Source organism: Adiantum capillus-veneris, chromosome 28 (genome assembly GCF_014529385.1).
Source record: "Adiantum capillus-veneris isolate H3 chromosome 28, ASM1452938v2, whole genome shotgun sequence".
Taxonomy (NCBI): domain Eukaryota; kingdom Viridiplantae; phylum Streptophyta; class Polypodiopsida; order Polypodiales; family Pteridaceae; genus Adiantum; species Adiantum capillus-veneris.
This window is the reverse complement of record NC_140958.1, coordinates 62,147,473-62,173,825: the sequence shown is the minus strand read 5'-3', so window position 1 is coordinate 62,173,825 and position 26,353 is coordinate 62,147,473. Positions and strand designations below refer to the sequence as shown.

The window sequence follows — 26,353 nt, the reverse complement described above, 5'->3', positions numbered from 1 at the left end:
AAGTTTTACAGATAAATCTAAATAGAATGTTCTCAGCTCCAGGTATGACATTTCTTAATGCATTTTGATAATATCCCTCATGAGACATCATTACAATTCTCTCTAATAAGTAAAATCTCTCTATGTATCTTTAGACCTACAAAGTAACATTATCTAATTCACAATAAGTACTTATCCCGTCTCTTCTCTGATCTTCGCCCTCCCAAATTCCCCCACCCTTCACCACATCTCCTTACGTTGAAATCCTCTAATTTCATAGTGATTTAATAAATTAATATTTATTATTATATCTGATTTCTTTTAAGTGAGTCTTTTTGCAGATATTGTCACACCCCTATAGATACCCAAGCACCTTTGCAGGAGGCAATAAATTTTTATTTTTTTTTCCAGATGCTCCCTTACTTGTTTACATTATGTTGCAAAATCCATTGTTTCTAATGTCATGGGTTCTACTTTCTTTGATTGGACTCTTACTGAGATGACTTGTCATACCACTACTCACATGAGCTCAGTTGATGTGCAATGATCGCTAACATTTGGTACATGCTTCCACATTCGAATCTATTCCAATTTCATATCAGATAGGTCATTTATTTTTCACTTTTTATGCCATGTCTAGTCCATTGGTCACAGGTACATAGATTCGCCGATTTAGGCAGTGTGTTAATGCTTATCTTGGTGTAGATTCGCCGATTTAGGCAGCACATTGATAAATTACAGATTCATGATTTTTACACAATACCAAATGCAGATTCGCCGATTTAGGCAGCATTACTACAGATTCGTCGGTTTAGGCAGCACGTCGGGTGTAGATTCGCCGGTTTAGGCAACACCGATCACAAAATCATGCTACAGTGGCTGGCCACCACTATAACTGGTATGATTTTGTTACCCAGGTATACAAAATGAAGAATATTTGGATTTGGATTTGGAATTGGATATGAAATTGGTATATGATGATTTTCTGTCACGACAGTATTTACGAAAGTAAACTTGAGATTGATAAGAGTTGATTATCGAATGATGAGTGTGACCAATGATATCTTGATTCATCAGGATATGACATATACTGCTTATTCTAGTGGTATGGGACACTAAAATAGGTAGTATGTGGATGACGACAGGCATAAGAAATGTTGTTTAGTTTCATTATTTTTACTTTATGGTATTTTTTGACACCGATTTCTAATCACTGTTTCTTACAAGTATTGTTTGCAAATTTCTTATCTTTGCAACTGAGGATAGTTGCTTTCCAACGGAGAGGTATGTTATAGAATTGACATTTTATTATTTATTGCAGCTGGCAGGTGGAAAAGACTAGACCCAGCTTGGCCTATGCGAATGGATTTGTATATCATGTAAATTTTATTATTCAAGTGCTCTTTTATGAGCTTTGGCAATTTATGACCGGCCGGCTAGTTTGTAACCAATTTGACCATTCAAGAAATCTATTAAACAAATAAGTGCAAGAGGGAAATGGTCACTCTTGCACGGGGGGAGATTGCACTCAGTGTTTGCGTTGTTCTTCTCTCCTCTTCCCTCTTCTCTCTCATCGTACCAATGTAGCACTCCGCTCTAGGAGGTGCGCCTACAGGCTTCCTTTCTCTCTCTCTCCTGCTCTCTATCTCTCTTTGTTCACGTATATAGTCCATTATGTGCTCGCGGATACGTCATGTATGAAAATCTATTGTTTTATTGCCTGTAGCGTGGTATTTTTACATATTTTGCAGGGATGTCGCATCACTGCTACAACCGAGGCGTGGAGCTCCCTGCAAAATACCCGAAATAGCATACTACAAACCATAAAACAGACTAATTGACATACCTAGCAACCACATAGATGCATAATCCTGAGATACACGAATAGAAAGAGACAGAGTGCGAGAGAGAGCAATAGGGCACATGCAGATGCGCCTCCTAGAGCGGAGTGCCACACCGGCACGGCAAGAGAGAGAGAGAGAGAGGAGGGAGAAGAATAGACACAGGCACTGGGTGCAATCTCCCCCCGTGCAAGAGTGACCATTTCCCTCTTGCACGTATTTGATTTATAGATTTCTTGAATGGTCAAATTGAGTACAAACTGGCCGGCCGGTCATAAATGGCCAAAGGCTTATAAAGAGCACTTGAATAATCAAATATACATAAAATATAATATCCTTTTGCAATAGCTTAGCTCGGTCAAGTCTTTTCCACCTGTCAACTGTAATAAATAATAAAATATCAATTCCATAACATACCTCTCCGTTGGAAAGCAACTGTCCTCAGTTGCAAATATAAGAAATCTGCAAACGATACTTGTAAAAAAATGATTAGAAATTTGTGTCAAAAAATAGCATATAGTAAAATGAATGAAACTAAACAACATTGCTTATGCTTGCCATCATCCACATACTACCTATTCTAGTGTCCCATACCACTAGAATAAGCAGTATATGTCATACCCTGATGAAATAGGACATCATTGGTCACACTCATCATTAAATATGTCAATTTTCATCAATGCTAATTGCAATTCCATAAATATTGTTGCGACAAAAAATCATCATATAGAGAATCCAACTTCAATTCCAATTCCAAATATCATCCAAATCCAAAATATCTTTCATTTTCTATACCCAGGTAACAAAATCATACCAGTTACAGTGGTGGCTAGCCACTGAAGCATGATTTTGTGATCGGTGTTGCCTCATCCGGCGAGTTTACACCAATAAAGCGTGCTGCCTAAATTGGCGAATCTGCACTAATGCTGCCTAAATTGGCGGATCTACATTGGATATTGTTTAAAAATCATAAATCTGAAGTTTATTAATGTGCTGCTTTAATCGGCGGATCTACACCAAGATGAGTAGCTACACACTGCCTAGATCGGCGAATCTGAAACAAATGAAGTATTGAGTAAAAGATTAGGCTAGATAGTGGATCGGTACAGAAAGAATGCTAGCTGAGAATCTTTTAGAGTAGTGTTAGTGGAATATGACCTTAATGTGAAAAGTAATATTGTAAAAATAAAAGAAGGGAATTTATGGTGTGATTAGTGAGTTTCATGAAAACGTAAAATTACGTACTTGGAGGCGGTTTGAAGAAGTGACTAGTATCCAAATCGTAAAATGCTTAAACAAGTTCTTGAAAATAAAGGGCAACAGCAAAAGTTATCATTTGAGTAATGCAAGATAGAACAAACCACAGTACAGATGCCATAAAGTTCAAGTCGTACAGATGGGTGTCATATGTCGGTGAGGTGGACTGTATATGTGAGTAAGTTTTTAAACCATTGATTGTTGTTGCAAGAAAATTAGAAGCTAGTAAAATTTCACCAGTATTATTGAAACTAGCTAAAATAGCAAAACACCGGCTAGATTCCATGCTTTCCTTCAAGTAAATCGACAAAGTTTTACAAATTTTAGTGTGAATACCTGAAAATCTTTGAATTTTCACCTAAAAAAACAAAAGAGCTTTAGGTGTGCCCTTAGTTTCTTCAGTTAGGAAAATTGTTTTTAGCAAGCCCTAACTCGATCAACAAACATTGCTATGATTACCCTGATCCAAAGTCTGATTTCCACCACTGCTCTCTCAAAGAGAATTTCTCGTGAAATTTTTTTATAGGAACGACTTCTTTGAATGGATACAACAAACACGACAGGTTGAAGACTACAACCCTGTAGGACCAGTAAATTCTGCGGCGACGGTAGGTGCCATCGGGTGACTAATAGAGAGAGAGAGAGAGAGAGAGAGAGAGAGAGAGAGAGAATCAAGAGTGTGAGTGGTATACATTGGTTGCATGTTGATGAGGAGGAAGAGAGAGAGAAATGAAATGAAATGATATATTAATCATCTTCCATAGGCCTATGGGACCTCACTCATACAATCTGTATGGATCTAATACAATGTCTGTGTACAAATTAAGAAGACGCAAAGTAAAAATAAAAAAAATCATCGGCAGTATCGTTGATGCTCTGACGTCGTTTGAGAAAGTAGTGTAGCACGTGCTGTCGAGCTTCATCAATGTCCGCCTCTGTAAGCAGTCGTCCAGGGAGGGGTTCCAGTGCTGATCTGCTCTTTTTGATTCTATTGCCCTTCTAGTCTCTTTGATCGTCAAGATACCTGAGGATTTGGCCCCAAATAGGCAGATTTGTTGACACTACCTAACAAAAAGTCAAGGCCGATTTTATGCAGCTCCTTGCATGCATGTGAAAATGTCCGCTAAGTGCACTTAGGTTGCAGCCGCTGGCTTGGCTGATTCTGCGTTGATTTCCATAGTGCAATATGTGGCTTCTATTATACTTGTGAGGGCTGCCTAGTCTTGCTAAGCTGACATTTGCCTTGGCTTGCTAAGAAAATGGCAGCTCTATATGGACTTGAGAGCGGTACCAATAGCACTACTGTGAGCACTTGAAATTACTTCTGAGAGAATGTTGCCTGGGTTTCCACTCGTCACCATGCAAGAGGGGGAGAGAGAGTGAGGGATCCCTGATGCACGGTAGTCTAGATCGTAGGGAATTATGCTTGGATGATAGCGACTTTGCTAACAAGAGAGCAGGGCTTGTAGATCCAAAATAAATGAATGTAAGCAAGATGATGAGGATGGTGGATTTGAGTTCTTCTGCAGATGAGAAATTCAATTCCAAGGCCTGGGTGAATGAGGCATGCAGGTCACACCATCTCGAGGATCTCATTAGCAACCATCTCTCTGACCTATAGACCACACTCCAGGTTATCTATGAAAATACTGCATCTTCCCTCAAAGAACGGAGCTTTTCTTCCCTTCTCAAGGTACCCCGCTTCTTGAAAGATTATAAGACTACGAGATGATGATGCTCCGCTTCGTTCGGTGGTCTCAGCTTATAGCATCCTTACCAAATTCAAACGGGCTGAAGGTTCATGTGTAGAGTCAGTGCGCGCTCTTGCACGTGTGGACGTTGTCAAGCCAAGCATGGAAGCTGCATAGGGAACGTGGAACGCTGCAAGATGATGTTGGCTAGCTCAACTAAGTGCCATATGTAGAGACTGTGTGTTTGCAGTGGGGATCAACTTGCAGTAAGAGCGACTGCGACCCTCGCCAATATTCGTTGTTGCATTGAAGATGATAAGTGGGTGGTAGTGTGTGAGGGAGAGTGAAGCAGGCAAAGGCTGTAGTGAGAGAGAAATCGAGAGCCGCTACATGTGTGTGGTGTATGAACTGCTGGTTAGCAACGGGCACCACAAACTAGTAATTTGATTGTGGCTGTCATCATTCAAGCCCACTAATAAAAAGTTAGTGCCATGACAAGAGTGCGTGAGTGGCGGTCGATGAAAACGAGCCATTGGTTGTTGGGAGGGATAGTGAGTAGAGGAGGGCACTATCCAAGAGCCAGTAGGCACTGAACTTGCCCCGACGTGAGGTCGTCAAACTGGAGTTGTTGCGATGGCGTGAGGTCGTCAACTGGAGTTGGAGAAGCATTCGGTATTAGTTGGTGCATGCAAAGGGTAGAGAAGGGGAATGCATGCAGTAATAATCACTACAAGAGACTATTCATATTAGCGACGCTCACACAGCGACGTTCAAAAAAAAAATCCCGGCGTCGCTATGAGCGTCGCAAATTTCTTTGTAAATTTGCGACGCTCATAGCGACGCCGGCTGGGCTAAAAAAATAATAGAGCGCGCCCAAAAACTCAGATCTCAGATCTGAGTTTTTCGGCGCCCTCAAGCAAAGAGCAGGTAACGCTCTCCCTCTCTCTCTCTCTCTCTCTCTCTCTTTTTCTTCTCCACACACACACACACACACACACAAACACACACACACACGAGGAGAGGAAGGAGAGCCAGGTATGCTCCTTCCCTCTCCTCACTCTCATGTTTCCTTCTCCTCTTTCTCTCTCCCTCTCTCTCTCTCTCACACACACACATACACACACACATAGTGTTTTTGAGAGAGAGAGAGAGAGAGAGAGAGAGAGAGAGAGAGAGAGTACAAACATAAACAAAAACGCACACACACATACATAAACAAAGAATGCACACACACATTGAGAGAGGAAAAGAGAGAGAGAGCATGCATAAACAAAAAACGCACGCATTGAGAGAGGAAAAGAGAGAGAGAACATGCATAAACAAAAAACGCACACATTGAGAGAGGAAAAGAGAGAGAAAACATGCATACGATCCAAAAAAACGCACACACATTGAGAGAGAAAGAGAGAGAAACTAATTTAACGTCATAGGAAACTAATTAAAATTAAAAGACCTAAAGATCTAGCCGACGAGGAGTTGAACTCAAGACCTATTATTCAAGAGGGAAATGGCATAACCAACCTATCATACTTGGCATGGGTGATAGAAAGGTTATACCATTTATCTCTTTTTATTGGCACACACATCCACACACGCGCACACACACGTACAAGAAAAAGAGAGTTATAACGTCGTAGGAAACTATCCTAAAAAACGTTAAAGATTAGGTTAGATGTAGACTTACGTTATATTAGATTTAGGTTTATTTAAGTTAAATTAGATTAGATTTAGGTTTATTTTTAATTAGATTTACGTTTATTTACGCTAGATTTAGATTTACGTTATATTAGATTAGATTTAGGTCTCCATAGACTGCGATGCCTGCATGAAGCGGGTGAAGAAAGCCCTCAATGGAATATAGGGTATTGCTGCCTTCACTCATGGTGGGCTCCGTCGATCCAAAAGTACTCGTGAAATGTCTTCAGAAGATAGGGAAGAAGGTGGATCTTCAGGGCGGCAAGAGTCACTACATCCCCGACACAATGACCATCTAGACAACCTCTAGTCATTCAACAGCAACTTCAAAGTTAGTAACAAGAGCAAGAACGGTCTAAAGGGCCAATTGCTGGCGTCAGATGTGGATGGAGATGAGACAGCGTCACCGCCGGAAGTTGACTCTCACATCTTTAGTGATGAGAATGCCAACTCTTGCCGAGTTATGTGAAAAATTATGTGTTAAATCAGTTTTAAGGTTCTTATAATCCCTGTTAGTTTAGTTCTTTGTTTTTAATATAACATAATTTACGTTAGATTTAGATTTATGTTATATTAGATTAGACTTAGGTTTATTTAGGTTTACCCACACACACACACACACACACACACACACACACAAGAAGAAGAGAGTTTTAACGTCGTAGGAAACTATCCCAAAAGACGTTAAAGATTAGGTTAGATGTAGACTTACGTTAAATTAGATTTAGGTTTATTTTTAGTTAGATTTACGTTTATTTAGATTTACGCTTATTTACGTTAGATCGAGTCCACGCAAGAATTACTTACGGTTTAGGGTTTAGAGTTAAACGAACAGTGAAAAGATCTACTGTGAAAAGATGTTAAGATGCTGTGAAGTGCTACAGCTAGAGAAGAGGCAAAGGGGTTTTGTCCACTACATGCAGTATCATGTAGACGTGGGTCTGTAGATTTCTTGTACCCACAAATATAGGTATTGACCAATAAAGACGAGATTATAACCCGGTGGTTCTGATCTCCGTGCACCTCTAGACCGAGGTGTGCGGGGATTGGACATGACTAGAGAATGTGAGGTAGAGAGAGAGAGAGAGAGAGAGAGAGAGAGAGAGAGAGAGACAGAGAGAGAGAGAGAGATAAGACGAAGAATGCCAATAGAATATTAAATTTGTTGTCCAGGTTATAAGATTTTTATCCTCATTATGAGTAGTGACGAGGATGTGGGACCGTCCAACCGAAACACCTATCTCTCAACGAGGGTCTTATGTCCTTGTAATCAATGCAAGCATGCTGTGCGACGGACAAGACGTGTTTCTTTGCAGCACGTTCGCGAATTTGGCGAGTTCGATCCATCTATTATAGATCGAGTTGTTGCCAATTATAACTCGTCAGACTCTGACGCTGGCCAACAAGCAGCAATCTTGCAACCCAATAGACGTGTTCGCAGGCGCTTTGGTCAAGCAGCATATGTGAGGCCACAAGATGTAGCCTCTGATAGCTCGGGGGATGATCATGCAGAGCACATTCCCAACGAGGCAATGTTTGAGCCCGAGATTGATGAAATGATCGAGACGATCATGGATTCAGAAAGGCTTATCTATGATGATATGAAAAGTGAAGCCGATACGCCATTGTATAATGGAGTACGTATGTCTAGATTGAAAGCACTCCTGGTTCTTCTCAACATGCAGACAAAGTTTGGATGGAGTGACACTAGCGTCACAGCGCTTTTCAGGTGATCTATTACAATTAGTTTACTTTAATAAAACTCTAAATGTATAATTATCTGATAGATTTTTACACGACTGTATCGTATTTTTATGTTGTGTAGATTGCTTAAAGAGCACATACTACCAGCTGACAATGTGATGCCAGATTCCCGAGATGAAGCAAGAAAGATTTTGTGAAACTTGGGGATGGATTACAATTCTATCCACGCTTGTCCTAATGACTGCATTCTTTTCAGAGGGGAATACATAGACATGGAGAAGTGTCCGAAATGTGACTCCGAAAGATATCGAGTAGATCTCCACGGGACAAAAATTCCACAAAAGGTTTTGCGACATTTTCCTCTGCTTCCTCGCATCAAGCATTTCTTCGAATGTAAGTCCATGGCCGCCCTAGCATCATGGCATGAGGAGAATAAATCTTCGGATGGTGTGCTACGAATTCCTGCAGATTGCGCAGCCTGGAAACATATAGATGGAACATGGTCGGATTTTGCTAGGGAAGCTCGAAATTTGCGCTTAGGCCTGGCTATGGATGGCGTAAATCCATTTGGTCAAAGATCAACATCTTACAGTGTATGGCCCGTTGTCATCGTCAACTACAACATTCCCCCGTGGTTGACTACGAAGAAGGGGCACCTATGGCTAAGCTTGATTGTGCCAGGGCGATATAAAGTGGAGAATATGGATGTGTATCTTCGTCCACTATTGGAAGAGCTACAACAATTGTGGATTGGCATAGAGGTGGTGGATATGAGCCGACACACAGGACGACGGAATGCTTTGATCAGAGGCATTCTAATGTGGACCATGCATGACTATCCCGGGCTAACAGAATGCTCAGGTGATCTATTGACACTCCTCACTCAGACACTGTAAATCTTGTTTTTTTCCATAGTTGATCTATTATCATGTGTATACATGCAGGGCTTCAAACAAGTGGATACAGAGCATGTGTCACATGTGGACCTAGACTGAATGCACGTAGGGCGCCCTCACTGAAGAAGCAAATCTACGAAGGTCATCAAGCGTATCTTCCAGAGAATCATGTGTTGCGCGACGGCTTTTTGGGAAGAGAGCCACCAAGGATATCTGCACAAGCATGGTTAGAGCAGAAGGAGATGTGCGATGACGGATTGCCTCCAGGGATGAAGAGACTATCTCTATGGTACGAGTTACCATACTGGCCCCGACTCATGATCAATCACTTGCTCGATCCAATGCACATATTCAAGAATGTGGGTAATCTACTATGGGACCATCTGACCGGCAAGAAAGATACTTTGGGAGCCAGAGCTGACCTTAGAAATGTGGATTGTATGGAGCAATATTGGCCGCAAACAGCGTCTGATGGATCGATAAAACTCCCTAAAGCACCATGGATTTTCACAGGAGCCCAAGAACACAAAGTAAAAGAGACCATTCGATCTTTGCGGACCCCCACTGGCGTAATGCACTCGCTCCGAACGTGTTTTACTAAAGACGAAAAGCTTACCGGTTTGAAGTCACACGATTGGCATAAAATGTGTCAGGTACGTTCATAGTGGACTTTAATATCATTGCATAAAATGTGGACTTTAATATCATTGTTACACATACTTTACAGTTTGTTTTACCGGTTGCCATTGAGGGATGTTTGTCTCTCGACATCCGTAACACAATCTACAAACTTGCAAAGCTGGTGCAATGGATCTCACAAAAGGAGATCAACGTAGACTCCATACCATTCGCCAAACTAAATGCTGCGGAGCTTGTGTGCATGTTTGAGAAACATTTTCCTACTACCATGCTAACCATTCAGGTGCATCTTCTTGTTCACATAGTTGATGAGGTGGAAATAGCTGGCACAGTTCATTCCAGATAGATGTTCTTCTTAGAACGTTTCATGAAAACGCTTAAGGGATATGTGCGTCAAAAGACACGTCCGGAGGGTAGCATGGCAGAAGGTTGGCTGGTATCAAAGTCCCTAGTGTACATTGGAGAGTGGCTAGACGGATTTGATAAAGCCCGGGACACGCTATGGCGAACCATAGATGATGAGCGCATATCTGGGATTGTCATGTGCAATCTCGGTGTTGAGAAGAAGATGACGGAAGATCTAGAGGCTAAAATCAACCGATTTTGCATGCTTCACAATCCAGTGATGCAAAAGTGGATTTCACAATATGAGGATGCAAAGCAAGAGCGACAAAGGGCACGAATCGAGTGGAGACGGGGAAGACGACCACCGATGCACTATCCGACGGGTCTGGAGAGCCTACCAACCTTCATGAGCTTAAGATGGTTGCACAACCAATTGAAAAGCGCACAACAATGCGGTGACGAAGTGACTGAGGAAGAGTGGGAGTACTCTCGGGGTTGCGCGACCAAGGTAAGTTTGCAATGTACGACTAGCTAGTGACTTTATTTCTAAATGTTTGAACGGCCACTCATAATCTTTGTTCGTTGTAGTATAAGTCATACACAGCAGCATGGTGTAAAGGTCGACATTTTAGGGTGGAACGGATCGACAAAAAGCGTTTTACTCAAGATTGTGGAATCATGGCAAAATTTGAACAGTCTAGTCGACGACGTTCCTCTGATGCAGATCCTGTGGTGGCGGAACTCACTTACTTCGGCACGCTGCAAGAGATTTTGAGGATCGATTACAGAGGATTTTTTGTCGACTTGTTCGACGTGCAATGGTTCAAGATAATCATGGAGGGTCGCAACGCTACTGTGCGTAGAGGAGAGTCTGGTTTTCTTGAGGTGGATTCTACTAAGAAATGGACTGACCTAAGAGACACTTTCGTACTACCAGAGCATTGTGAACAAGTAAGTATGTAAATAGTTAACATCCCCCTTTTACAAGTTATGTGCTTGAAAGCTCTCATGTAAGTTATGTGCTTGAAAGCTCTCATGTAAGTTACAAGTTATGTGCTTGAAAGCTCTCATGTAAGTTATGTGGCTCTGGCAGGTAATATTTCATCCTACAAAGTCTACATCAAACTGGTGGTACGTCATAGAGGTAGCCCCTCGTAGTGCAAGGACGTATGAAGGCTACCATGTGCCAATCACAACGGCATCAATGGAGGAGATCAGAGAAGATGCTCAATCAGAAGCCGCTGCGGTGGTGCCAGACGAGCATCAAGATGCTACTACTCTATATGGGGTGCATGCAGAGGAGCTACAAAATGAAACAGAGGATATGTGTTTAAACGGAGAGCTCTATATAGATATAGGAAGTTATGCTGAGTTATGCGAGGATGAGAGAGAGATCTCTTAAAGACACAAATATTGTATTTGAACAATTTTTCTCCGTGTTGTAAAAGCTCTGGCTCTCTAAGTACCTTCCATGGTGTATAACGCTCTTTTCTACTCGCGCTCACATCTTTTGATTGAAAATTCTAAGTTTTCGACTTGCTTCTTCTATCACTCAATTCATTGCGTCATTGTATTTATATGCGTCATTACGTCATTGTATTTAATGGTCTTTGCGTCATTGTCTACTCTATTCATTCAATATTAAGTTTAAATATTCGTGTGTTTAATGCAGGTATGGATGATGAGGAGTTTCTTTCTTCTTTGTCACCGCACCAGAGACAGCGGTACGTGGAGCGTCATCGCTCTGGCGCATCATCACGCGTTCCTACTCCATCCGCATCTCCCTCTCTTTCGGAGCATTCGGCGCGCTCCGAAGCTTCGGCGTTGACGAGACGATCTTCACACTCGTCTAGACACCGGCGCTCTAGTGGTGGCGGTGGCGGTTGTTGTGGGGATTCCGCCGCCGATGCCTCCACACCGCCTCGTGTTCGACGAGGCTCTTTACCCTCCCCTTCTTTGCCCGCCCCCACACCAGCCACAGCATCGCCATCTACGCAAGGTTTTGCACGGCTGACTGTTCCTAGCAGCTACACACCTCTACCTACTCCGCCAGGAGCCACCCCACTCGACACTCCTCGCTTCGGGGCCCAGACGCCGGTGGAGACACCTGACGTCCGTACCCCCATCGACACGCCGCTAGAGACCCCTACCGGGACACCCAGGTTCACGCGTCACCGGCCAGAGGGCTTGCCTTACTCCGTCGACTTCAGCGGCGGCATCATCATGGATGATGACGGCAAGAAGGTGATCTCGCGCATGCGTGGTCTTTGCTCTCAACTGTTTAGACACTACATACTAAACAAATGGAGTGAAGTACCAAGTGATTTAAAAAACAGAGTCATCAGCATACTTCATGATGAGTTTTCCGTTCCAACACGGGATCAACGCTTCAATGAAGACCTGATGAAGATTCGAATGCGCGAATACTGCAAACACAAGCGTTCCGAAGTGCAAAAAGCAATCAAGAATGGGTGGAACAAGCCAGATTGGCTGGCCAAAGAAGATTGGAAGAATGCGAAGAAAGCAGCGCGCGAGAATCCCGACAAGTGGAAGCAACAAAAGGATGCAACCAGAGCGCGAGTAGAGGCAGGGAGCTCGCACCACTTGGGGAGCGGTGGATGGGCATCATTTGAGGCTGATTTTGTAAGTGTTTTCGCATTGCTCTTTATGTTCGATAGTTTAGGGTTTATGAGTTTTTTAATTCTAACATAATGAAATCTTTGTATGTTTTGACAGTGGTCGATGACAGGACGTGATCCCACACCGTACGAGCGCGAGTACGCAGGCAGGAAGGGCTTAAACGCCCTGATGGACATTCTCAGTTCTCGCGGCGGCATGGTTAGTATTAGGGTTTACTCTTTTCTATTTTTTGTATTGTTTTATAAATGTCGTTATATGTTTATACTTACTGAAAGCTGTCTTATTGTCTTTTTTTGCAGAATCCGACAGATACGCCGCTTGGATGCGATGAGACGTCTGACTAGACGACGTCAGTTTAGCCGTAGCTAGATAGCATTAGTTTAGGGTTTCTCATAGCTTATGTATCATGAGACGGATTTTATACGTCTTTTTGAACCATGTATATTATTACATTTGTCACCGCAGTTCCTTTTGCCAATCAATTCTTTATGCCTATGATGTTGTACAATTGTCATTATTACATTTGCCAATCAATTCATTTTGCCTATGATGTGTACAATTGTCAATTTTACGCTTGTCAATTTTGCAAACAATGCGTCTTGTGGGTGACTATTTTGGGTCTATTATCTACCCTTGCACTTTTTTTAAAAAGTGAATCAAGTACAATATGGTTGATGGGTGGCAGGGCATTCAATGCCCTGTCACCAAAAAAAAATTCTCTCGGGCGTCGCTATAACAGTCGCTATTTATGGCTCTGTAGCGTCGCTATAGTCTTCTGTGTAAACGTCGCTATAACCGTCGCTATGAGCGTCTCTATATAGCAACGCTTGTAGCGACGCATATAGCGATGCTCTCGTAGCGACGCTCGTAGCGACGGTTTTAGCGACGCCGGGGGTTATAAAAACCCAGTGTATTTCCGTCGCTAACAGCGTCACAAGAGCACACAACCTCTTGTAGTGAATCAATGGGTGGTAATCAGCAAGCGCACGACTAGGAGGTACGTCCAATTATAGTCTTCAACGGCTGCAGTGGACTGCAGTCACTGGCTGTTGAGTGACACGAGTCCCAACTATTGTGGCTGGTGAGCGGCTAGATAGTGGTGTATGCAAGTAGTTATGTGGCGGTTGTGGTCATATCAGAGGTGACTCGTGCTCGAGCCGGCCGCAGCCATCAATATTGTCGATCCTGTTGAATGTGGGGCAGAGGTAGTTTGTCGTGAGCTCTACACTCAGGGTATTGACGCCGGTGAAGCAAGCTACTCATGGTTGTAGTTTTGCTCAAATCGCTCTCTTCTATTGCATATGCCCATCTTGCTACTACTGCATGCTAGTAATCTTTTGTCGGCTTTAGAGGCAGAGACAGCACAAGCTGAGGGAGGGAGAAAAGGCGCAAGTTCCCTAGAAAAGATGGGCGGCTTTTTCTGAGAGGGATGGAGGGTGGAGAAACACCTAAGTCACACTGTGGACAAGGTTGGTCAAGTGTGGAGATCCATCACAGCTCATTGGCAAACACATTAATCTCTGGCATCCTTTGCCCTTTTATAATGGGTAGCCTGGGGTCATTCAAAAGCATTCAAGGTTTTTTAATTTTGTTTTCCACAAATCTTAAAAATCAATCTCCTCGAACAATTCTCTAGCTTCTTCTTCATGTATTATAGATACATCCAAAGCATGCAATTTCATAGCTATCTCTTGTACATGTACTACCACCAAAGTTAAACACATGCCTTGACATCTTCTTAAACAAGAGAATTGGTTAGCCTACTTTAAGGTATGAACACGTACTCAAGGAAATAGGAACGCATGAATCACTTGATACATGCATCAAGATTTTTCCAGTAACAAGAGAGTTCTCTTAATATTTCTACAAAGAAAGATAAAAGAGAAAAATTTGACGAGAATCGTGGAAAGCACAACTTAGCTCCATCTTTGTTGCAAAATCCATGTTTGCAGGATTATACGAGTTTGACCCCATGGCTTTTTAAAGACGAGTAATATAGTTTCTTCGCTCTTGATGCAATACTTCCTGCAACAACGCTAGCATTGACGACAATGATAAAGATTTTATTTTGTACCCAGACTCGATGACCTTTAGTGTATTTTAATTTCTTGAACTTATAAATTCCCCATTACCTCTTTTGCTTGCTTTGACGAATAGTCACAAATTTCCACAAGTTGTAGTGTAATTACCAACGAAAGCTTTAAAATATTTGACCTAATACCGCACGAATTTCAAGTCTACACTTATTTTCAGTGATTAGCTTAGAATGTATTTTTCTAGCCCTGTCAAAGATCACCACACAACATGCGAACCATAGCAGTGATGGTAATAATGGGCACAAGGATATCGTCTCTCTCTTCCTCTTTACAAAATCTTCATAGTACACTTTACAAAGCGGCTCGAATAATGCAATCTAAATCCTCCTTAGGGAATGGCATACTCACTAGGGTATTGGGGTGTACGACTCATCACTATGCATAGCCTTCTAGATTAGTAGCAAGACATATTCGGTAAGGTACCCACCTTTGGCCACGTAACAAGCTGCTACACCAACTACGCAAAAGCCTTACAACATCGTACCACTATAAAGAAGATCTTTGGCATGGTGTTTAAACTATATGCTTTTGAATATGGAAACCTTACCTCCTTGAAAAGTTCTTAATCTGGGCTTTACCACTCTTTCAAGTTCATTAACCTAAGGAATTTATGGGACTTACAAGAGCCCGATATTTTTTATTTCTCAATAATCTCTTTTATGGCACAACTCCTTTCTCATTCGTCAATTTGAGCAAGAGCACTACTTTAGACCTTTTCAAGAACTATCTCGAAGGACCACTACTAGTTCGTTTTTGAGGCTCTTTTTATTTAGGCCGGTGTGAGACTGAGACCATGCATTACACAAGAAAAGTATAGGAAGCTACCTAGAAAATGGCTTGTAGCCATTGGATTGAATAACTAGGTAAAAGGTTGCAATTAAAGCATTTGAAGGCTTGCTAGTTGGACACACACTCATCATGAGTGCATATTGATGTTGACTTACACTACATAGTTTTTGGAAAACTCCTCATAAGTTAATACTATAAAATGTTTCAAAACACATTAGTACGGTGATACTTACAAATTTGTACAAATTTCTTCATTTATCAGATTTACTTTACTCATTCTTACATTTTTTTTCCCTATTGGTTACATTAAAAGTAATTTAACATCCATATTTTGTTTAGTTTACAAAAAAAATATAACAAATTAAGCTAATTCAACTATCTATCTGGAATGATATAAAAATTATTATTTTGTTGTTGACCTTCAAATTTTTAAATTTAAGAACTTGTTTAAGCATTTGACGATTTAGATACTAGTTACTTCTTCAAACCGCCTCTAGTATTACTTATCACATTCAGGTCTACCACTCTGGATGTGTCTACTGCTCCCATTCCAAAAGAGAACAATACAGTTACAATCCTCTCTAGCTTGTACGAGCATTTTATTTTTGTACGACCCCCTAACTCGAATGGTCATTCTTTCAATTATATCTCTCTATGCACGCACACACTGCTTCGGCTTTGGTTTCTCATCAATTTAAAGGCTTTTTCATTATGATCATTTGTCATTAAGCTATATAGCTACTCATGTGAGCTCAGGTGCTCTGGGATAGTGAACAACAGTTTGTAAGTATCCTCCTACTGAAACATGCTACAAATTGGTCTCACACATGTGATAAATTTTTATGTCTTGTCTAGTCCATTGGTCACATGCACACAAATTCGCCGATTTAGGCAGTGTTCCAATGCTCATCCTGGTGTAGATTCGCCGATTTAGGCAACACCAGTTATCTATATAGGTCTGTCGATTTACGCAGCAGATTATTGACAAATTGCAGATTCACAATGGTAAATGCAGATCCGCCGATTTAGGCAGCTTTAGTGCACATTTGCCGATTTAGGCAGCACGTCTTATTGGTGTAGATTCGCAGAGGTAGGCAACACCTATCACAAAATCATGCTACAGTGGCTGGCCACCACTGTAACTAGTATGATTTTGTTACCCGGGGATTTTGGATTGGGATATTTGGATTTGGATTTGAAATGGGTACATGTTGGCAGATGTTTGGATTTGGATTTTGGAAATGGGATTTGGAATTGGTATATGATGATTTTCTATCGCGATAGTATTTATGGAATTGGACTTGAGATTGATGAGATCAATGGATTATTGAATGATGAGTGTAACCAATGATATCCTGATTCATCAAGATATGACATATACTGCTTATTCTAGTGGTATGGGACACTAGAATAGGTAGTATGTGGATGACGACATGCATACGCCATGTTGTTTAGTTTCATTGTTTTTACTATATATTAGTTTTTGACCCAGATTTCTAATCATTGTTCTTAACAAGTATTTTTTATGTTTATTAAATTTATCTTTTTTATGAAAGCATTGAAATTATATCTATCTTTTGTTTTTTGCAAAAGTCACACTTGTGAGTGGATTATATTAACATAACAGAAAAAGTATAAATTTTTGTCATGCTTGTGACAAGCCATTACAACTACAGAGGGTCTAAATACACCGGTTGTCAAGGGAGCCATCCCTAAAACAAGGAAGAGCCCACACCTTTATCCAAGCAAGTCCACCTTTTTGATGCCCAAGGCCCTGTTCCACTCAACAAAGTTTATTTGCTTTCCAATGACGATGATTGCCGCCTTGCTTTCTTTTGTTTTATTTTTCCAATGTATCTTTGTATTTTATTTCTTTTTTATTGTGTTCTGTTTTCAAATAATAATATGCAATGTGCACTAAGTGGAGCCTTTTGTAATATATAAACCATTTGTGATTATGTATGCATAATGAATAATATAATTTACATTTTTATTTTATTTGTTTTCAAATGATAATGTACAGTGTGTACCTTTCATCTTATTATTTAAGTGGAGCCCTTCCCAATATATAGACCATTTGTGATTATATATGCATAATAGATCATATAATTTTATATTAAAACACAATAAAAATTCTATGTGATTGTAGGCACTGAGTTAAACTTACTTCTATAAATCTCATTCTCCCCTCAACTAAGCAGGCCTTCGTGCCTCCTCACCTTGTTTTCTTCAAGCGAACACCTTTGAACTCGATTGAGAGTTCACAGGTTAATACTAGTCAACTTGGAGAAGATGTCTTCAAACAACTCATCTTTCTCTTTGTGAGCCTTGGTTTCTTCTATTACAAGATCTCTTTCAGCTTTGAAAAGTTCTTACAATTTCAATACAGAAGCACTAGCCTAGCACTGCAAAGAGCATAGTCCAAAGGAATGCACTCACAAGTGTTATGGAATTGATATTTTACTATTTATTGCAGCTGATACTTGGAAAAGGCTTGACCAAGCTAGGCTATTGCAAAAGAATATTATATTTTATGTACATTTTATTATTCAAGTGCTCTTTTATGAGCTTTGGCCATTTATGTCCGGTCGGCCAGTTTGTACTCACATTGACCATTTAAGAAATCTATAAAACAAATACGTGCAAGAGGGAAATGGTCACTCTTGCATGGGGGTAGATAGGTGCGCCTACACGTGCTCGTTTGCTCTGTCTAGCTCGCAGTCTCTCTCTGTTCGCATGCGTCGCGGTTTATATGCTATGGGAATTGCCAGGTATGCAGGTTTGTCAATTTATGCTAGATATTGTGTTATCTTGGGTAGTTTGTAGGGCAGCCATGTTTCCGTTTGTAGCAGCTACTACAGCCAGAGACGTGGAGTACCCTCCAAAATACCCGAAATAGCATACTACAAACCATAAAGAGACTAATCGACATACCTGGCAACCACATAGACGCATAATCGTGAGATAGACAAACAAAAAGAGAAAGAGTGCGAGAGAGAGGAAGAGTACATGCGCAGGCGCACCTCCTAGAGCGGATTGCTACGTCTGGCATGGCAAGAGAGAAGAGAGGAGAGGAGAGAATAATAGACACGAGCACTGGGTGCAATCTCCCCCCGTGCAAGAGTGACTAAAATAGGCGTTAGTATACTGCAGCATGATTTCATGATTGGTGTTGCCTAAATCGGCAAATCTACACCAATAAGACGTGTTGCCTAAATCGGCGAATCTGCACTAATGCTGCCTAAATCGACAAATCTGCATTTGATATTGTTTAAAAATTATGAATCTACAATTTATTAATGTGCTGCCTAAATCGGCGGATCTGCACCAAGGTGAGTATCTACACATTGCCTAGATCGGTGAATCTGTGTGTCCGTGACCAATGGACTAGGCTAGGCATAAAAATAAAACATTTATCACATGTGTGAAACCAATTTGAAGCATGTGTGAGTATGAGGGTACTTACAAACTGTTGTTCACTATCCAGAGTACCTTAACTTACATGAGTAGTTGTATAGCTTTAAAAAATTTCATACAGTGCAAGTAGTAGGTGCAGAATATAACAATGAGCCATTTAAAGAGGACAACTTTGAATTTAAAAAAAAATCCCAAGAAATTTGTAATTTATGCAATTTTCAACTATGGATATGTGTGCATAACAATTAATAACATTAAATGATGAACGAACATTAATTTATGAAGGAGTCATACGTAGATGCTAGAGGTTAAATGACAATAGGTTGCTAGCAATTAATACAGAGCATGATCCTTATGTACCTTGTTGAACAACAATCACTGTCGATATCAATAGAACACACACATCCTGATTAGTATATATATATATATATATATATTGGTCCAATTAGTATATCATTCATTCGCCTATATACTTTAGTTTAATGTCTTTTTATATATATTTAATTATTGGATTATGATTATACAAATATATGTTTTAATTGTCAAAAATACAACATTATTGATGTCAACATAACAAGTGGCCGGGGGTTGTGTGGAGAGAGAGAGAGAGAGGAGAGAGAGAGAGAGAGAGAAATGAAATAAAATGTTATACGAACCGTCTTTAAAAGTCCAAAATGACCTATGAAAGTAAAGTGATACAATTGCAATGGATCTAATAATTAAAGTTAAATAAAGTGAAAAACTGAAACTCAAAGTTTAAAATCGTCGAAGTAAACCATCATCATCATCGCCTCACTGTCCGACATTGTCGGAGAAAGTATGGCACTGCTCGCAAAAGAACTTCATCAATGTTTGCCGTTGTAAGTAGCGGTGCTGGGAGGGGAAAGAGCGAGAGCGAAATGAATTGAAATGTTATCACTCATCTTCAAAAAGCCTACAAGACCAAACTGATACAATCCTTAATGATCTAATCCAATGCCTAGGTAGTTAAAAGAAAATGAAGGTGAAAAACTAAAACAAAAAGTCTAACAATGTCATACTAAAATCGTCGTCGTGGTCGTCAATTCCCATGGATGCATGGCATGCGGAGAAAGTATTTCCTGTGGTCGTTGAAGAGCTTCCTTAATGGCCGCAGTTGTACGAAGTCTAGTGGGAGGGGAAGAGAGATAGCGAAATGAAATAAGATGTTATATTATTCATCTTCAAAAGGCCATGGGATCAGCTGATACAATCCTTGTGGATTTAATACAATGTCTGGGTATAAAATAAAATGAAGTGAAGTGAAGGATTAAATTAAATCCCTAAAACTAAAAGCTTATTATCATCAATTGAAATCATCATCAGCTTCACTAATGCTCGGGAATGCTCGACAGTGGCCGTCATCAGAGAAAGTATTACAGATTTCGCTGAAGAGCTTCGTCAATATTTGCCTCTGTAGATAGTCGCGTGACAGAGAGGGAAAGGTTGGCTGGAATATTAGTGCATAGGGTGTGTGTGTGGGTGTGTGCATGGTGGTCTAGAAGCCTCTGTAAGTAGTCGTTTGGTGGGGGAGAAGGGATAGTTATCAGCCATTGAAGAGCTTCAACAGTCTCTGCATCTGTAGCTAGTGGTATTGGGGGAGAGAGATCAGTCGTCGCTGAAGAGCTGCGCTTGTGTAAGTAGTCTTGTTGGGAGGGGGAAGAGAGAGAGAGAGTGGTCAAGGTTGGTGTGCGCCAGTGGTTGGCAGAGGGAGAGAGAAAGACATGCGGTGTGTGTGTGGGGCTGGGCGATGCCATGCACACCACGAAAAAAGGTGGCCAGGATAATTGGAAGGCGACCAAGAAGGTTGGCTGCGTGTGTGTGTGTGTGTGTGTGTGTGTGTGTGTGTGTGTGTGTGTGTGTGTGTGTGTGTGTGTGTGTGTGTGTGTGTGTGTGTGTGGTGTGTGAGAGAGAGAGAGAGAGAGAGAGAGAGAGAGAGAGAGAGAGAAAGAAAGTGATTGGTGGGGCTAAAGAGAGAGATAAATCACTACTGCACGTAACTCTTTATGTCAGGTTGCATGGCGGCTGCTGAGGGGTGTTGAGAAAAAGTGAGGTTGGTTGGCGGCGTAGTGTGTGTAAGAGAGAGATAAATTATGGTGGCTACTACTGGTTGGTTGTTGGACATGGTAAGAGAGAGAGGGACAGTTGAACTGTGGTTGGCATGCAAAAGAGAGACCTTTCAGCTGCGTTTGAGTGCCGTGTATAACCAGAGCTGTAAATTACTTGAGGAGGAAGCCGTCAGAATGAGAGAGGAAAAATAAATGAATAAATATAGAGAAAGAAAAAAAATTGAGTGACTGGCACAATCTGCGTCGCCATGCACTCATGGATGGTGTGTTCCATGCACCAGTGGTTGATTCTCATGAAAATCTTCTCATGTTTGAAGCTTCCACTCAAACCGATAATGGTTGTTAGTGCGGCCATTTTCGTTGATGGCACTGCCAAATAACATGCAAGTTGAGTAGGTTGCGTCCAAGCCAACACTGGGGGCGGTTTACTTTGCCTACTGCCGTGGATGTTGTAGGCAATAGTTGGGCGTGGTGACTCTTGCCATGCTATCCGGTGCTGCAAACTCGATGCTTGGTGCCGGTTGTGATGGCGGCTCTGTCTACAGACGCTATATTGAAATTGAGACTTTTGAAGTTTCTTGGGGTTTCATCCCACATGCACTATTACTGCTCTAAATTGTATCTTGAGCACATGTCTTTTGGAAATTCACCGAGGACTCTTACGGTTGTGATACTAACGAGAAAAATTGCTCGGATGCTTCGCCTTCTCCAACTCCTGAGATTGTTCCTAGAGCACTAAAATTCATTGACAACGGCTCTTCTTCTCTGTCCCCGTCTTCTACTCCTTCAAACTCAGTCAATTTTCACGGATCTCTAGGGATTATTTGTACAACATTGGAAATTATATGATTCTTACACAATTAAACTCTCCAAGTTTTTTTTTTCTTCTAATGAGTATACTCATCTTACACATATATGCTCCTATCTAAGTACCATATCTTCTACTCTAACAATAGCCTATGTCGACTACTCAAATAGTACACATAGGCTCTATTCAACCTCTATGGAAGAACTACTCGATACTTGCATGAAGGCTCTCAATAACAAAAAAAAAACTCTTCATATCCCAGAGCAGAGAAGAATCGTGAAATATAATTAGAGATAATCATAAAAGGAAAAACTTATCTTCATGTCAATTGTGCATAGAGATCCTTGTTGCCATGATTCGTGTACACAGGAGCAATGATCTACGCTCTGATACCACTGCTACAAACGAAAACATGGTTGCCCTGCAAAATACCCAAGATAACACAGTATCTAGCATAACTAACAAACCTGCATACCTGGCAATTCCCATAGCATATAAACCGCGACGTATGCGAACAGAGAGAGACTGCGAGCGAGACAGAGCAAAAGAGCACGTGTAGGCGCACCTCCTAGAGTGGAGTGCTACGCCAACATGACGAGAGAGAAGAGAGGAGAGGGGAGAAGAATACACAGACATTGGGTGCAATCTACCCCCATGCAAGAGTGACCATTTCCCTCTTGCACGTATTTGTTTTATAGATTTCTTAAATGGTCAATGTGAGTACAAACTGGCCGACCGGACATAAATGGCCAAAGCTCATAAAAGAGCACTTGAATAATAAAATGTACATAAAATATAATATCCTTTTGCAATAGCCTAGCTTGGTCAAGCCTTTTCCAAGTATCAGCTGCAATAAATAGTAAAATATCAATTCCATAACACTTGTGAGTGCATTCCTTTGGACTATGCTCTTTGCAGTGCTAGGCTAGTGCTTTTGTATTGAAATTGTAAGAAGTTTTCAAAGCTGAAAGAGATCTTGTAATAGAAGAAACCAATGCTCACAAAGAGAAAGATGAGTTGTTTGAAGACATCTTCTCCAAGTTGACTAGTATTAACCTGTGAACTCTCAATCGAGTTCAAAGATGTTCGCTTGAAGAAAACAAGGTGAGGAGGCACGAAGGCCTGCTTAGTTGAGGGGAGAATGAGATTTATAGAAGTAAGTTTAACTCAGTGCCTACAATCACATAGAATTTTTATTGTGTTTTAATATAAAATTATATGATCTATTATGCATATATAATCACAAATGGTCTATATATTAGGAAAGGCTCCACTTAAATAATAAGATGAAAGGTACACACTGTACATTATCATTTGAAAACAAATAAAATAAAAATGTAAATTATATTATTCATTATGCATACGGTTGGGTGTCAAAAAGGCACAACCAAGGTTTGACCCACTCAACCTTGTTTTAAATGGCTCCCTTGACAACCGGTGATTTAGACCCCTGTAGTTGTAATGGTAATGGCCCAAGCATGCACAAAAAAATTTATAATTTTTTTGATATGTTAATATAATCCACTCACAAGTGTGACTTTTGCAAAAAACAAAAGATAGATTTAATTTCGATGCTTTCATAAAAAATATAAATTTAATAAACATAAAAAATAATTAAATAATTAAATGAAATGAATCTTTGTTAAGTCTTTAAATGAAAAGACTCTTTACAAATTAAAATTATATAAAATTTATTGAATCAATACTTCACATCATGGATCAAACTCCTACAACTACTCTTAAATCTTTTATTCTCTAAGCTTTCTTTATTTTTCAACATGTCAATTTTCAAACAAATGAATGCAGGAGATAGCATTGAAAGGACATAAGAGAAAGACTTTTAAGCTTTTTTGAGGGACACATGACAACACCCACACATGGAGCAGTTTAGCCATAACATCCAACTTCCTAACATCACCTTCAAGTTCAGTCAATGTGCATACCACATATAATTATAACCACTGCAAAAGGTTGAAACCACCAGCCAAATAGAGTTGGCAAGAAAATCAAAATATGCCAACATTTTGAATGGTTTATGTATTTTGACCAGAAAAGGGCTTTAACAAATGATGTTATTTGTAGACTTAAATACCCGCCAATGGTCTTAGTCGTATTGAGTAATTGAAAAGACTGCTATACTTTTTGTTGATTAGTCTCGTAGTAGGTACCAAGGGCTCAATCACTTCTAGGTTCTGCAAGTTGCAAGATGAAACTTTCAGCACCATAATTAGCCTGAGTTCGCAAGTGTCGTCATCAAAGCAAGGTTCTGAATACCTTGTCGAATCAATACCCATATGTTCCATTGATCAATTAACAGTAACCTAAGGTACAACCTTAAGGTGATCAGCTCTGCTCGTTCCCAAAGCAAAGGACAATTGAGAATCTCTTTATATCTAATTATTTTTTGGTATCAAGCTTGGTACAAAGACCCAACAAATGATTCATGGTGTTGCAGCATTCAAAAGAATGAACTAGTTACTGATGACAAAAGCTTGCCTGAAGCGAATGATGGAAGACAATAACTCCTTTCTCGTTTTCCACCCTAAAACATAACCTTATATAAAACACAAAAGGCTACGCATAACTATTTAGTCACTGTGGTTGTTTTAGTACTTGGTTAAGGAAGAGAAATTAGAATTGAACCATCTAAGAACAGCAGTTGCTCCCTCTAGGCAAAGATAGTACTTTTTGAAATACCCATGAGACTAAAAGTCAAAGAATCTTTGGCTACCAAATTCTCCACCATGATAGCACCCTAGGCCACAACAAAGGATGCGTATGTAGAAGACGTTCCGCTTCTCCCTTTGATTTGCAGAGAGGGAGGAAAATACCTTACTATCGGCGAAACTGCCACGTGCCAAGACCACCTGAGCTTGAAGAATGGATGCCATTACTGCGTGTGAAGATGTAGACCAGACATGCAAGTAGGCTAACATAAGAAAAATATGTAGCTAACCTTCTTAGCTTGCACATGATTGAGGAGCCCGAATGTGCCTACCAAGCCTTGCGGATTTGTGCCGGAGGGTGGCACAATGATTTCAATAGGGTCAAAGAAGTGCAGCAAAGTAGTAGTGTTCGCATAGGAGCGGCTCGTTTCTATGAATTGTGACAAGTGAAGAGATGCTCCTCAGGTCGAAGGCAACCATTCCTACTTGAGTCCAAGCACAATGTGCCAAGCATACACACGGGCAAAAGTTCTTGCATGCAGTGAAACAAACTCTCTCTCTCTCTCTCTCTCTCTCTCTCTCTCTCTCTCTCTCTCTCTCTCTCTCTCTCTCTCTCTCTCTCTCTCTGTGTGTGTGTGTGTGTGTGTGTGTGTGTGTGTGTGTGTGTGTGTGGTGTGTGCGCGTCGTACCTCCTCCGCTAGATTCTCAATAATGGCCACAACGATGTAAGATTTTGTAGCCGAGGAGTCTTTCTGCTGCTCACGAGCCTGTGTGAGTGTTGTGAGTGCACGTGTGCGTGTGTGCGTGCGGGGAAGGGGAGAAGCAAGAGACCGTGTGAGTGGAGCAACCTCTGGAAGTAGTGATGAGGAGCTCCTTATTTTCATGTATATGAAGAATAAGGGTATGTACACACGTGGCGGGCTCCTCTAGCAATCACTAATGAACTGCAATGCATCTAGAAAGACTGCTCCCTAAGCAGTATCTGATAGCCAAAAGCTGCCAACTGTCTCACTGAGATCAAGCTCTGTCTCAGCTGAGGAACATAGCGCACATGTTGTAGTATGTATGGCACACCGTTGGGCAAAGACAAACAAACATCTCATGCACGCTCTCTCTATGTCAAATGCCGAACCATCGGCCAATTGCACACAACCAAGTCTCCCACTAGAAAAAGTGCATATATCTCCGCTGCTGCCTCATAGGTTTGAAACAACGGCGTTTAATGTGCCTTGTGTGACCGCAATGTCAACAACGCAAGTATCAGCAAGAACGAGACCGCCCTGTCTCAAGAGTCATCACTGTCAACTCTAAACTATCACACAAATCTACAACCATAAGTGAATGGCGAAGAACCAAAGTATAGCGAGAAATCTGGGAAATATCTAACAGAGTTTCCCCTGTAAACTGAGCGAAAACCTCAAGTACAATCTCAACCATAAACCATGCCAAATTGGCACAACAAAGTGGGAGGTGACTCGACCACTACATAATGCTCAAAAGCATGATCATTTGCATCAAAACCGATGCTCATGTATGTATAAAACAACTCCACAATCTGCTATCTGCAAGCATAAATTGGGACAAACTGCTCAACCGAGCGTAAAGCACATAACCATATACGCAAGTAGAGAGAAAACTAGCTCAAAACACATCCCACTGCCTGCAAAAATGCTGCAAAAACATGTGAAACCTATGGATGTTTGTCTGTAGCCACACAAGCATACATTAATCCTCACTCTTGCGAGAGTGGGTACAAGAACACCAAACCGTGTCTAAACTGACAAAACCTGTCAAAATCTGTGA

At 40.9% G+C, this 26,353-nt stretch overlaps 1 pseudogene; it reads right to left on the bottom strand.

The window, feature by feature from the left end:
* LOC147420554 (DNA mismatch repair protein MSH4-like) overlaps positions 1 to 25,030 on the bottom strand; it is a 35,747-nt pseudogene extending 10,717 nt beyond the window's left edge.
* Between the last annotated feature and the right edge of the window lie 1,323 nt (positions 25,031 to 26,353).